The following is a 9,713-nucleotide window of genomic DNA, read 5'->3' as shown; positions in this document are numbered from 1 at the left end:
TTTAAAACAAGTCCCCTCTTACACTGTGTCATGCTCTCCTCCTCCCAGCCCCTCTGTAATTTGATATTCCAGTTAGAAAACAAATTGACATTCATTGGAAAATCAATCTTTTCATTGTTTAACTCTCATTTCTCTGGGGAAAGTGTGGGAATGGAATTACACCCTCTGATATGAACCCCCTCTGAGTGCTTCATTGTGGCTGGGGAGCAGCTCCTGCATCCCACCAGCTGCTGGGACCCTGGATGCTGGCAGCATCCCTGGTGATAGTGTGGTGATAGTCCATGCCAGAGAATACCAGCCAGTCACCTCGGTAATGAGCCCAGTAATAGAGTCTGTCATTTATTAGCTGGGAATAAAATGCAAAGCACTTTTTACAGTGGGGAGATGACAACAAACAGTGTAAAGAAAAGCCTGAAGACACACTGTATTGTGTTTATTCAGGCTGAGAGGAATAACAAACAAAATATGTTCTTTTGTGATGGTTTGAGGAGAGCTTGGCTCCTGTGCATCTGCATCCTGACACGCTGCTGCTTCTGCAGTGCTTGGCCTTGGGCTACCAGGGTCCCCAGGGACTGGGCTGGTGGGTCCCCTTATAAGAAAGCACTTTCTAACCACACCAGGCAGCTGGCCTGGCAATGATGCTTTTCCTTCCTATGGAGACACTTGCTACTGAAATTAACTGCTATTTTTATGGGTAACATTGGTTGTCTTTTACACTTACTACAGGAAAATGAATAGCCACTTTTATGCAAAAAAAAAAAAAAAGGTTTTACTGTGATATCAGAAAGTGCTAATGAATATACAGAACCAAACTATATAGTACCCCATGAGTCAAAACTCCTGGACAGAGATTTACAGCAAAATTAATAGCAGGCAAAGATAAAAGCCTGCAACAAAAGGGGGGTCATATAATTAATTGGGGACAATAAATTCCTGAAAAATTGAGCTGTCAGTCCCTTCCATCCAGATGCCCAGCTCTATTTCAAAACTTAATTACTTGTAGTCACAAAGAGTTAATGCAGCAGATAAAACACCCTCACAAAAGTAGCATGTGCATTTGCAGGGGATGAGTTTCCCCCGCCCTGTGTCTGCCAGGGTGCGCTGGGCAGGCACCTGGGGGTAGAGGAGAGTCTGGAGCATCACCCCTCCTCCCCCACAGGGCATGGGCAGAAAGGGGCTCCCTGCCCACCCACCAGAGGTGCAAACCTCTGCCCACAGTTTTCCCCCACCAAAATGAAAGGTCCCATCACTTGGCCTCATGCAACAACATTGTGTTTGTCCCTACACCCGGGGTATGTGTTTGTGTCCCACCCCCGCCAGGCTGTCACTTGCTCAATTTTTTTCTCTCCCTCCATCTCTCTGTTCACAAGTTGGCAACAAATGCATTCCAGGTTGTAGTAATTAGCTGTTTGGAAGATTTCAAGGGACCATTTGGGCAAGCATATGTCACTGCAGGGTGCCGGCTTCGGCAGGCTGACTCTCCACCGCCCCCTGACAGCCCCTCCACAGACCCACAGGGCACCCACTGGTGTCCCTGGTGGCACCTGCCCAAGGCAGCAGGTCACGCCCCCCCCTTACAGCCCCAGGAGGGCAGATTTGGGATCCCCAAAGTTGGGTGTATGTGTTGTGGTGATGCTGCCAGCATCCTTTTGCATGGGGACAGGGGTCCCATTTCAGCCCCCGTGTGCGTTTGGTACGGGGGGGCACCAGTGCCGGTGCCATGAAAGATGGTATGTCACTCACTGCAGCACCGTAATCACATTCCCTCCTTTTTCTCATATTCTCACTTAGCAACACTATGTGAGCATCTTTGTCAGGCAAATATTAGGAACCATTTTTCATAAAAAAATTAAGGGCTATGGAACTAAAGTGACCTCTCTGAGGGCTTCAATTACCCTGTAAGGTAATTGTGTCTTCCCCAGGCCTCCATCACTGTGTTTGGGAGTCTTCAGCTGCAATTTATGTATTTATTACAGTTTAAGTATCCTTAGCGCTCAGCTCTTTCTGGTAATGAAAATATATAGCACAAAACCCGGCAAATACAGACGGAGCCGTGTGTAAAATATTACAGCAATGGTCCCGGCCGTCACAGCGCGGAGGGAAGCAGCAGTAACCCCACACGCACCCTTGCGGGGCTGCAAAGCCTGTCCTGTGTGCCGAGATCTGTGACAGCCCCGTAGGGCACGTACGGGCTGCAGGACAAGGGCAACTACAGTAAAGAGTTGGGGCTAAAACCATCCGGTGGGGAACTGCCTTTCCTTGGTAAGAAAAGTACAGATTTATTATTATATTTGGCACTAAAGGTTGCAAAGTCGTCTTCTTTTCTTTTCCTGTCCCAGGGAAGAGCTGTGGAGGCTGGAGCAGGTTCAGCTCGTTACTCATCAGGGGAGCATCCCTGGGACAGCTGAGGCCTCTCCAGCTATAAAAGGAGCAGGGCTGGGGCTGGGGCTCCCTCTGCCTGGGGGTTTGCCCAAAGTAGAGCTGGGACAGCCAGGCTTTGCTTCACCTCTTGTGGTGCCATGGATGGGATGCAGGTGAACCCCAGCAGCTGTGCCCTGACACCGCCGTGAGCTTCCACTAGAGCTGGTGGATCCAACCAGCCCAGTCACAGTGAAAGGAAAAGAAATGCTTTGGAAAAAACAAGGTAATTTGTGTTCTTCCTCTCCATCCCCAGCCTTGAAGGGGGCTGAGCATGTTGGCAGGGAAAAGTAGCCTGCAGGGACCAGACGTTCTTTCCCCCTTAGCTCTGAGGAGCAGGTTGTCCTGGGCTGCTCAGCACAGCAGAAGTTCTGTGCTGAAAATGCAACAGGAAAAAAAAGCAATTCGTACAATGCTATAGAAAAAAAGAAAGATAAAAAGCAATTTTTTTTTTTTCTTGTCAGAAAGACTCTAAGTCCTCCACCTTGGGTGAGAAAGAAACGATTTAACAAGAAAAAGATGTCACTAAATCCCTTAGCTATAAATCACTCTTCTTGCAATCTTGCAACAAAAATACTTAACAGCCAATCTGTGCAATATCAATGCAGGAGCCTGTGTCAGGGATTGCAGCTGATCTAGGGTAAATGAGAAAATGGGGCCTGGCCGCTTGTTTTATAGTTGTAAGAGAATTATACAGCAGCTGGGAAATATTTCCTGCCCTGCTGCGTTAGTGGCTTATGCCACAAGGATGGTGCAATTCGTGTTAGATGTACCTGAAAGCCTCAAGGTCTGTCTGCTGGGGTTACACTGGGAGAAGGATGTTGTAATAAAAACCTTTTGACCTTTCATTCACATGGCATCATTGGGCAATTTAGTTTGTTGAGGTTTGTTTTTTGTTGGTTGGGTTTTTTTTTTGTTTGGTTGGGTTTTTGTTGGTTTGGTTGGGTTTTGTTGTTGGTTTGTGGTTTGTTGTTTTTTTTGTAGTGTGGTTTCAGGTTTTTTGGGTTTGGGTTTTTTTGTTGTTGGTTGGTTGTTGGGGGGTGATATTAAAAAAAATGCCTGCTGAGTTAAAGCAGAGATCAGCACCTGCTCCCAGCAACCTCTGTCCTGTGGGGTCTGGATGGTGATGCTGTGGCAAAACCTCCACCGGGGATATGGGTGACCAGGGCGAGCGTCAGGAGAGTTTCCCAAGGGTTCAGACAGACTTTTCCTGATATAGGAACCATTAAGCTGGATGTAAGAGGATGCTGCATTGCTGCAATGATTTAATTGCTGAAGAAGTGGTAATAGCTCAAGGAGTAGTGACCATGACCTGATTATATTCTGTGTGAGCAAACCGAGGGCAGCCACAGTTGGTAACAGCTACTGGGTGTTGCAAAGGGCCAGCATAAATCAGGGGAAATTACCAGCAAAACTGACTGGATGGAAAAAACAATAATTACACAATTGTGAATGGGAAGTTAAAGAGCTTTTTAAGAAGTGTTTAAGAAACAATGAAGGAAACAATTTTGCCAGAAGTTTAGCCAACAGCTGTTAAAAATAAGAAAACAATAGTTTGGGAAAAGCCTCTGTGAAGAAAATGCTATGAGGAGCACAGGAAATTGGGGTTAGAAGCAAAATAATAATGTTAGTGTTCCAAGGAGGAGAATTTAAACAGAGTGAGAAAAGAGAAAGCAGATCCTCCTGTGGGCAGGAAAGGCTCACAATTTGGAAGGGTCAGGCAGGTGTGATTGAAAGAAAGAGGGCATGTTTTTGTACCAGCTGAAGATGATGGATGCTCTCTTCTATTTGCACTAAAGAGGCATATTTTAAAATTGGCTGAGCTGCCTCACTGCCCCTCCAGAGCCTGCAGCATCGTTGGGCCAATCCACCCTCCTCCGGGCAGCTCTGCACACCCAAGGGAAGCCACCGAACGGTGACTGCTCAGTGTTTCACTGCCCTTCCTCTTAAGGAAACTTTCTAAAAGCAAACACCACAGAAACCCTCTGCCCTCGTTTTCAGGTTCAGCTGAGCATCAAAAAGCAGATCTGCTGCCCAGCTAGGGCGTAGTTTTTAGAGCTGAGGATATCACCTCCTAATTGCAACAGGGTCACCTCTTCGGTTGTCTGCTCTGCCGTCGGACCAAAGTGACTCAATCACATTTTACTTTTGATTTACATATTTCCATTGTGACCCCAAGGAGAGCAGCTGGGAGTTAGGGTGGTGTTTCTTTTCCTGAACCCTGCCGGTGCCGCAGTGATGAAGGTGTAATTATCTCGAGCTGGACACCAATCTAAATATGAGCCCAGTCTCACTGCTTTTCATTTCCTTGTTTTTATTGACCTCCCCCACGCTCCCCTTTTTTTTTTTTACTTCTGAATTTATGGGCAGCTCAAAGGGAGCACTGCTGGTGTAATGAAAAAGTATAGCAGTTTGAGCTGTAACTTTCTGGCTGTTTTCTTGAGCCCTCATTATGTTTGTTTTCATCTGAGCACAATTTCTCTACAACAGTTGCAAACAATACTGTATTAGGCTTAATTTTGACCTTGCTGCAATTTCTACCAGACAATTGTTTCGGCTTGGAAATAGCCAGATTTACTCTTCAGGCCAATGAAAATAAGTCTGCAAGGCTGAAAAGAGGATGTCAAAAGTAGGCACTAAAGATCACTTTAAATGATAACAGTTGTACTTGAAGCAAAAATAACACACAATGCTTTCATCTAGCAATTTCATCCTTGGACAGCAAACTGCTTTACAGCAGAGTTCACTGGCAGCAGCCCTGTTTTCAAAGGTGAGCAGAAATACGGCTTTTGCTTTCTTTGCTGTGTTCCTCTACCTTAAACCAGTTTGTTAATCTGGGACTCGTTGGCTCTCCTGTTCCCCCAGGATATGCCTGAACCCGCCTGGCTGAGCAAAGATATCCGCAACAACTGCCCCATGGGACCCACAGAGCCCAGCGCCAAGGCCAAGAAGAGGTCTGCTCTTGCCTGATTAGCTGAATCCAATCCTCTTTTTTTTTGTCTTCCCATTGAATATAGAGAGTTGGCTTGAATCTGGGGGAGTATAGTGTGATTGCTTGGCTTTTGTGCCATGTTGTCTTGCCCTCATGCTGTGGAGATGGCTGGAACTGAGATGTCACTACAAAAGCATGTCCTGTATCCCTTGTTCCCATGTTGTGTGCCCAAATCTGATGGGCCTGGGCTGAGCCAAAACTTAGCCTGGGACCCAGCAAATCCAGGTGACAGCACAAATACATCCTGAATGTCCTCAGTCTCATCAGAGCTGCTCTATATGCATGAAGATCCTGCAAAAGCAAGTACCAGGACTGGCACAGACACCTGAGACTGGTTTAACCCCTAGGCTGGGCATCCCTCAGCTGCTGTCATGTCTGAAAGGAAAACACTTACCCTGAAATAAGGGGTGAAATGGCAAGCTCCTCACTAGGACTTGGCTTCGCAGGGGCATGGAGTACTGTGGGGCCTTGCTGCAGTCCTCTGTGCAACACCACAGGGTGTTTTGTCTCTGTAGGTGACTGTGATTTATTAAACAAACATTGGTGTTTCACGTTAGTAGTTCTGGAGAGATAATTTCTTGTCTTTGTGTCCCTGATGATGAGGACTAATTGGGATAAAGTACTTGCTGTGCAAGCTGAGTTCAAGAAGCCACTGCTGGGCGTTCTCCATTGCCCGAGGAGTGGCTGTTTTTCACCCCAAAACTGCAGCCTGCAAAATACAGGTGCCTTTGGAGGCCCGATGTCTGAGGGAACACAGGCAGGGCACAGCCCTGTGATGCTGCCCACCAGCTCTTACCCCTGCCTGTAGGCACAGGGTCCCACGGAGGACAGCGAGAACCCTCCTCATCCCATACCTTTGCTTGGCAGCTGCATAGGGTCTGTGGTGCCTATAAAGCACTGACAGCAAGTGTCTGGCTGGCTGCTGCCTGCCCCGTGCCTATTGTGCACTTTCTCCCCATTTCTGAGCTGAACCGTATGCTCATTTTAATCCAGTTGTTTACCTGCCTTACACCCATTCTGAAAAAAAAAAAAAAAAAGAACAGAATCCGGGCAAGCCCTGAGGTGCACCAGAAATGCTTGATAAATAGCTGCAAAGGGTCTTTGTTTAGTTCTGTCAGCTGGGCAAGAGGTTGCACCTCTGGCTGTGTTCATGCTGGGCTTTGCCTTTGCACCTCCTTACTGCCGTGTAAATGCTGGCACCGCAGAGTTTTGCTGCCAAGTAAAGCTCAGCAAAGAAATCTTTCCTGCAGGAAGTTTAATTGCACCCATTAAGCCTTTAATCAAACCACAGTTTGTGTCTCCAAATGGTGATGCCGTCCCTGAAATACAGGCATGCATCCACGTACCTGCTCACTACTTGTTTAGCGTTGTGTTTACGGCTATTTTTTAGTGAAGCACAAGCAGGTAGTTAAACAGTTCTTTGGCCATATATTTTTTTTTTAATAAATAAATAAATAATACGATACAAAAGCAAGCCTATCAATCCTTGAAAAATAACCCTCCAGCTCACAGTTCCAGTGACCGTGAGAGCTGTTTGCAGCTGGCTGCCTCTGCCTGGGCTTCTGCTCTCACAGTCCCACATCATGCCGAGAACTAGTGTTGCTCACCTGGTGAGGGTGGGGAAGATATGATGGTGACCCTCATGGGCTCATTTACCAACAGAGGCTGCTGGTACAACTGAGCTGCAAGTCCCTTCCTCCAGCTCTTCATCAGCAAGAAGCAGCCTGGGAGATCCCAGCAGAGGCCTCTGGAGCTGTGTGACAAGCACAAAGCCTCCCCTTGGGGATGGATAGATGGATGGACAGACGGATTGCCACCAGCTTCCCAGCTCACCTTACGTCTTGTGTTCAGGACTCACCTGTAAAGCAGAAAGAGCTTTTATTTTTTTTTTTGTCCAGCCAAGTTTAAATGAGCTGTCTGGTGAGAAAAACAGATCCTTAAAAGTTATAAACAAACATGAACAAAGTGGGATACCCCCCAAAAGGCTGCTTTAAATAGAGACTTCATTTCATCTGGATGTCTTATTCCAGTAAAGTCTTATCTGCAAGTTTCAAGTCTGCCTGGGAAATCTTGCTGCCTCACCAGGGAAAAGGGTATTTAAAAAGGATTAAATCTGACAGTCTTATACCAAAAGTGGATTTTTAAGACATAAGCAAAGATTCAAGAGGAAAAGGTTAGTGGGCTGTTGAAAATGCAACTGCGTTTAGGCTAATAAAGCTTAATTTCTAGTTAGATATTAACAGACTGGATGTGAAGAGCCACACTGACTGCTGGGCTAAGGTATTGATGAGCACAGGAAGATGCTGCAGCGATGGGGAGGGAAGGGAGCAAGGACTCCCCTTTTCAGCACAAACCCCCACCAACCATGTGTCCCCACTAGGCCATTCACACCCAAACATTGCTGAGGTCCTGGGTGAGCAGAAGGGACAAGGGTGAACAACAAGAAGTTCATAAAAGCCAGTGTTAAGAAAGGGCTGGCTGGTGTACTTACACCCCAGAGTCGAGAAATGTTTTGACCTGAATTTAAAGTATATTAGAAACCAAAGAACCCACTTTTCCTTCTAGGTGGGAGGTCTCACTCTTTCTCCGATCCCACAGGAATATTCTTGCATCAATTAAGGCTCAGATCACCCTGCAGCCATAGAATAACAAACCAATGAAACACATCGGCTCCTTGCCCATTAAGGCTTGCTCCAATTAGCTTCAGCTTTGAAACAGAGCAAGTAAGATATAAATTCTCTTTCACAAAGCTCCCACCTATATTTCTCCCCAAATACTGAAATGACATTTCCACCCGCTGAAAATAGGACCTTGGAAAAGACTCTCTGGATAGTTCATTTGCCTTGAAAAAGAATTGACAGCCCAATTAATCTCGCAGCCTGTGACTTTTAAACCAGGGCTGTCAGTTTAGGCTCTCTGGGATGCAAGCAAGGGAGACTGGATAGAAGCCACAAGCTGCTGCTGTCCCGGAGCAGAGACTCTGTCCCAGAGCCTCTTCAGGGTGCCTTGCACTCCCCGCTGCCCACCAGCCCTGGGGCTGCCCCAAGCTCAGCCCTGGCTCCGTGTCCCTTTGTGCAGCTGCCATGGACACACCTGATGGGATGGGGACAAGTGTCCCTGACCCAAACCAGCTCTGAATGTGCCTGACACAGTGCGGGCGCCCAGCTGGGTGCGAGCTGAGCCCAACTGTGCCCTGCTCTGCAAAGGCACCAGTGCTGTTGGTCAAAAAAGCACTTTGCTTCCCATTTTCTTTTCTAGCTAACGATCTGGCTGTGTAATCGTCTCCCTCCTTTGCTACTGATGATATCCAGAAATTCACCTCTTGTTTCCACCGTGGAGAAGCCTGTGGCCAGGCCATTAGTGCACAGCCAGCTCCTCACCCAGCCCTCCGTCGGCTGCAAACACCAACAGCCCTTGCAAAATAACTCTGTGTGTGCTTGTGAAAGAGCAGCCACCACTGTGCAGCTCAGCCCCACCAAACAAGCTCACCAAGCTCTCCAAGGCAGGTCTCCATCACATATCTGCCTCCCAGCATGGATTTAGGGGTGCAGCTCGCACAGCCGTGCCTGGCACCACACCAGCCGTGCTTTAGGGATCTGTGGGCAGAGGGAAGCGGCGATGGCTTTGCAGGCAGCTGGACCTGTCTGTGACCTTACCACGTACAAACCACTCCTGCACATCCCACACAAGTGATCAGATCAGCCTTTCAGGCCATTTTAGAGCATTAATTACCTTGTTCATTATTATCATTATGGTTATTATTATAATCTTCTCTCGGGGTATAGAAACACCTCGGACTATCAGGCGCTGCTGTGGCAACAGCTTAAATCCTCTCTGACTCCCGTACTTAATCTTTGCCATGCAAAAGGCCCTGGTTGGCTATCAGTTTCCTTGGCCCCCACCTCTGAAGTACCAGAAGAAACAGCAGCGTTCTCATGCTGTTTTGTTCTTGCTGCTATCTCCTCATCCGCAGACTGAATACATCACACTATCTTTTCCTAGCCTTGATCCCGAGACCGGATTAATGGGATTAACTTCCAGCTCTCTTTACAACCTTTCTCCCAAGAGCTGACTTAAATAACACGCCGTGACATCCCTGAGCATCCCGTGCTGCACCCCAGTGGGTACCAGTGACCCCTGTATCCTTTCCTGGAAGCATTTCCAGCCCAGAGGATGCCCCAGGAGGACAGGATGGTCCAAAGCTCAAATATCGCCCCCTCGATGCTGCCAAGGCAGAATTGCTGTGACCCGAGCCATGTGAAGTGCCATCAAGAGCCTGGCAATGGCTGGGAGCTGCCTGCTG

This window comes from Streptopelia decaocto (genome assembly GCF_964273445.1).
Source record: "Streptopelia decaocto genome assembly, chromosome: 5".
NCBI classification, from domain to species: Eukaryota; Metazoa; Chordata; class Aves; order Columbiformes; family Columbidae; genus Streptopelia; species Streptopelia decaocto.
This window is presented reverse-complemented; position numbering follows the sequence as displayed.